At 43.9% G+C, this 5,442-nt stretch overlaps 1 long non-coding RNA gene across 1 annotated transcript in view; it reads left to right on the top strand.

Annotated features, from left to right (window-relative positions):
• Positions 1-739: 739 nt before the first annotated feature.
• LOC118169438 overlaps positions 740-5,442 on the top strand; it is a 21,839-nt gene continuing 17,136 nt past the window's right edge. Inside the window, exon 1 of the long non-coding RNA XR_004752097.1 lies at positions 740-2,602. This is a non-coding gene — a long non-coding RNA (uncharacterized LOC118169438). The remainder of the gene's footprint in view (positions 2,603-5,442) is intronic.

Genomic DNA, 5,442 nt, shown 5'->3' with positions numbered 1-5,442 from the left:
CCTGAAGGGTTTGAGCTATGTGGAACTCTTCCACTGGACAGATTGACACCAACATGCTTGAAGAGCAGGTTACAGGCATACTTCTGTTTCTAATTGAAAAAAAAATATAGAGAGAGATTAGAGAGATTTTTTTTTTTTCAATTGCAAATTATATTTCTTCCATCTTGTCAACGGTTCTTGGATGGCCACTGCGGAAGGATCCCTTTTTTAAGACAAAAAGGCTACAAAAGTAATAGAAATGAATGACTGCAGCTGAAGAGGTTGGCTGAGACTTGAAAAGTTTGCTTTGGGTAGGATCCAGGTCCTGCTGAGGTCTGCAGGAGTTTTGCTCTTGGCCTTGGTGGGGCCAAGCTTTCACCATTGGAGACCATGTCCAGAGGAAGAATTTAGTCTAAAATAATTTTCAAAGCTTGTTTGACTCACATCCAAGCATCTTCCAGCAGTGAGTTCTCAAGGAATTCCAAGCACAAGAGAGGATCAGATGTGAATGAGACTGCTGCTGGGTTCCTAAACCAACAGCTTCTACAGGAATGGGAACATAAGAACTTCTTGGGTGTCTACTTAAGCCTTGTATTTTTGGTGGGAGATGGGACCTTGGAGCCCCAGGACATGAGCGCCCCACACTGCGGTCATGGCCATGATCTGGAGCCTGGCTGAGGGTATGGTCCTACAGATCCTGGCTATCTTTGGGAGATCCATCCCTCCCTTCTGCAGATGCTTCTGTGGGTGAAACAACTTCTCAGAGGATTTTTGCTTCACATGATAGTGCTCACTGCTTCCTTCTTGTTTCATCCTGGGAAATGGCATTTCTCTCAGGCTTCCTTCCTTTGCTATGATTAGCACCAAAACCATCTTTGTAGAGAAGAGAGGGTGAAGAAAAGTGTTTTCTCTTGTTGTTGGTTGTTTCCCTATCTGGCTTCTTCTGTAATCAGGACAGCAGCATTGCTGCTTCCACTGCTTCAATAAGGACCAAGTGCACTTCTTCTCCCATGCATGGGTGATGGTCAATCTTACTCTTGCCTTCCTTTCCCTTGGCTTTGCATGGATGACTGTGGGTGCTGCCGAAGCAGCTGATTTTCCCAAACTTTTGGGCTGGGACTGTTGCTGGGTGTGGGGTTTCTGTTGTCTGTGGACTTCAAATTATTTTGATCATACATCCTTATCAGTGAAAAAGTTTTGAGTGCACACCCAATACATAGGTGTTTATTTATTTATAAATTTATAAATTTATTGCATACATGCACTTCTGAAGTTCCAGTATTTCTTCCTGCACCCCAGTGCATTGTCTCTTGTACCACACTTAGGAGATCACCACTCTAGGTGGTCACAATACAAGGGGAGCCTGGAGGCTGGTGGCATGATCTTGGCCAGATCTGCTCTTTTCCAGGGCACAAGAAGACCTTCCTCATTTACTCAGTTTTTATGGGAAGCCTGGAATCTCCTTGGTTCCTGCAAGACCTGCTTACTCAGCAGGCTTTGCTTCAGTTCTGCTTCTGAGATGAGGAGAAATTTCTCACTGTCCTGGGAAAAGGGATGCATCTCTAGCACATGCAGTGTTTCTCTGAGGTTGTGTGCTCAGGTGTTCAAGTCCCAGTCCTGCACATGCTGATGCCTTTTTGGCTTAACCTGAACATTTGACTAAGACCATGCAAGGTGCTCTGTTGTTCGTGATTAAGAGACCATTCAGGCATAAGGGCTTAGATACTTGTACTCACGAGCATCTGCAGGGAAACACAAGCCAGCTCTTTTGTTTTAAAAAATGTTGGGAAACATTTTTTTTTATTTTTTTATTTTTTGGATGGAAATTTTCATGAAACTTCACCTCCTAAAAAACAATAAAAACATCTCATGCAGCCTCCATCAGGATATGACTCCTGTTTTTTGGTGGGTTGGTAGGCAGGGGATGAGGGGATGTGGGCTGGGGAGGGACATCTGAGAACTGATGCATTTTCTGGAAAGGACAATTGTAGGCACTTTTCCTCCTCTCAACATGGCCAACGTAGAAAGTAATGAAGGACTAAAGGACATCACAATGTCGTGGACATTTGTGTCACTAACTACTTTTGTCAGGCATATGTACAACTGCATTCTTTTTATAGTGCTGCATATGGCACTATCATAATTGAATTTTTCATAATGATTGATCTGACCTGTATCATTCCGTTCACTTTAGCAGAGCTAATTCAAACAGATTAAGATTAGGACTAAAAATATGGTCCAGTCAGCCGAAGAACCATAAAGAGCCTGACTTCATAGTAATTATGATGCACAATCTGTTTCAGCCACTTAGGTTGGTACTATTTATATGTAGTACATGGTCAAGGCAGTATCTGTTTTGATTCTGTTTGTCTTCCAGAAGCTGTGATATGTGGGCATCAAGTGGTGGTGTGTCTATGCTGAAGATCACTCTGGTTCCCATGGTTTGAGGCCTTTCTGCCTTCTGCTGCCTTTGGCCAAGTGAGCATAGCCGTTCATTCCCTCCAGCAAGGCCAGCAGGTCTAAGACTGTGTGGCTCACGTCTCTGTCCATGCTGCAGTAACACTATGGAAACCACAGATGCAAGGGATTAGATTGGCAATGCCCCAGCCCTGGGCAGGAAGAAGTGATGGTCTCTTGTATCACATGCTTAGCTTCATAAGTGATCTACAGAAATACCAACGAAGGAAACGTGGAATAGGTGAACAGAATCTGTCCTCAGGTTTAGAAGCAAAAACCTTTTGGTGTTCTCTGAATCTCCCCTTGCAGAAACTGGAGCTTGACTCTTTGGTTCAGATTCTCAAACAAACAGTGGTTGCAGACTGTGGATGATTGAGACCATTAGATATGGCCCTAAAGATTAAGAAGCCGCAAAAATGAATGGCAGCTACTTTCTCTCCCAGTGCTCTCAACTGCAGCTGAGAATCTGGACCAGACTTTATTTTTGGCAAAGGGGAAAAAATAAGTCTCCTTTAAAATATATATATATATATATATATAGAGCCCTGTGCAAGGGCAAGGATCTCTTCTGTTGTATAGCAGCAGTGTTTTAGAACCAAAATCCACTTGCTTTGATCATTGATGGAAAAAAAAAAAAAAAAAAAAAAGAGAGACACAAAGTGGATTTATTGTGAAATAATGGATTTGATCCCCAGTAATCCTTTCTTTGTGATTAAACTTGGAATATTATTTTTGTGATCAGTAGAGTTGGACTATGCTGGCATAACAAACCAAAGCATGTGAGTTTAACTGCAGGATGAGGTTGAGCTGTGAATAGAGACAAGTGAATTACTTGCACAGAACAAAGCAGCTGATGAATTTACAGTTCTATTTTTGATGACGCAAAATCTCCAGACAAGCAAAAACTACCGGAAAAGCTACCCCAGACTTAAAGCAGAAAAGACCCCAAACCTTCTCTTCTCTGTTCTTCATAGCTGAAAACACACCTGAGCTGTTGTGATCTGAGGACTATTGGCTAGAGCTCCTATTTTGAGTATTTCCTGCTATGAGAATTACAATTTCTATCTGCTCCTAATGGTATGACTAAGGACATGGGACTTAAAATGTTGCTGTAAGTTTCCTTCATTTGTGTATAACCACAGTGCTTTCCCAAGAGATTTGGCAAGCCTCACTTTCTCTGCCCAAACAGTGCCACATTCACACATCTTATGTCTCTCAGCACACAGTTAATTTGGCTGGATATGTGCTGAGAAGTCTTCCTGAGCAGTTTGTTACAGACATATTAAAACCAAATAGGTACAAAATGTGCTGTGAATCCTTGGTATGTAGCTTTGAAGTCCCAAATCTTTCACAGAAAGCTACTCCAAGAAACTTCTCCCACTTTTCCTGCCAAATTTTAACTTTCCACAGTTGAGGTGGGGCTGTAGATGGTTTTTAAACAGTGGGAGAGTTCTTCTGTATTATGCTTTGAAACAGCTGATCTTAAAACAAAACAAACAAACAAACAAACAAAAGGTGTGAGACAGAGAGCAAGCTAAGGAAAGGGGAAAATGCTCCTTGCCAGCCCCATTCTTGTTTTTGCTGTTGGACTCAAAATCAGACTTCTGTCTGCAAAGGTCACTTCTGCAGCTGAACGTTGATCAGGCTCCCAGTCTCACCTTAACCTTGGGAGCTGCCGTCCTAAAGTGGCATGAAAGGAGTAGGTGAGAAAGAAGCAAAGAAACGAGCTCTATAAGGAGGGGCCACCTTAGTCTGACGGCCTGCACCATCTGTGTCTGGCAACAGACTCGGACCTTGCACTGCTTTGAATGAGAGCCGTGTTGCCTTGCAGCCCTGTCTTTGGGGTTTTGGAGCAGTGGAGTGCCCAGCCCAAGCAAGAAACACCCCAAGTGTTACCTTTTCTGACATGATACTTACACTCTTTCAGGTGAAGTTCCAAAGCCTTCTCCTGGAAGCTCAGAGCTATTCTGGGACGTAGCCCTAAACATAACCTATTTCTGCCTATCTCAGGCTTGATATTTTGCTCTCTTAGGGCCTCTTTGCCTTTCTCTCAGAAAATGCTAACCCAGAAAGCTGTCTACTCTCTCCTGAGGGCTGTTTCTCCTGCTGCTGCAGTCATTAACCAAGCACCGATGTAGGATTGCTGTGCAGCTCTCTGGGCTTGGGAAATTCATGGAGTGCCTGGATTCCCATTAAAATGTCTGCAGCTAGCATAGGGTTCCCTATCAGAAAAACCTGCAAGGACTTCTTGAAACTGGGCAACGTGTGCCATGTAATCCCCTAAGAAGCAGCTGGTGACTACTGCCCTTATTCCAAGGTCTTGTGGTTCCTTTGTGGCATAAAAATGCGTTAATTATTTCCATTTTTGGTTCAGGAGGAGCGAGTTACTTTTCCTCACAGCAAAGTATATTGAAGGATTACAAGCAGTGCACAAGGAGTTTGAAATAAATCTTGCTTGGCTGATATTCAAAAGCTTTTCTTGAGTACACCGTGTCTGATTATTGCTGCTGACAACCTTGTACAAGTGTACAGCAAACATCACTCCAGTATAGCACTATTACATGCCACCTGGCAAAATCAGGGGTGTCAGCTGCTGAGATTCAAAGACTGGCATCAGAGTTTCTCCCCTAAAGCCCTTAAGAAACAGCAGGAGAGATGATTCAGTTGTGCTGCCCTCTGCCCCAGCGTGGATGTGTTGGTGCATGTGTCCTGTCTGCTGTCTTCAGGCGGAGCTAGAATCCTTGCCTGTGTGTGCCACTGGTGAGGGTGCCCAGTGGGATGCCCAAGCCCTCACTACAAGACTTCCCAGGGCTCCAGACCTGTCTGCAAATCATTCTGCTTTCTTCCACTCAGCTTGTAATGCCTGATGCTTCTGCCTTCCTTTTCAACCACACTGGGGAATGCTGCCTGCACTTCTTACTTTTCTACCATAAAAACTTCGCAGTTGGATATTCCTTTGCCGTGCCTCACTTTGCCTGTGCCTTCCACCCCCCCCCCCCCCCCCCC

Source organism: Oxyura jamaicensis, chromosome 6, assembly GCF_011077185.1.
Source record: "Oxyura jamaicensis isolate SHBP4307 breed ruddy duck chromosome 6, BPBGC_Ojam_1.0, whole genome shotgun sequence".
In the NCBI taxonomy this organism is placed as follows: Eukaryota; Metazoa; Chordata; class Aves; order Anseriformes; family Anatidae; genus Oxyura; species Oxyura jamaicensis.
Note: the sequence above shows the minus strand (reverse complement) of the source record. Positions and strands in the feature narration are given on the sequence as shown.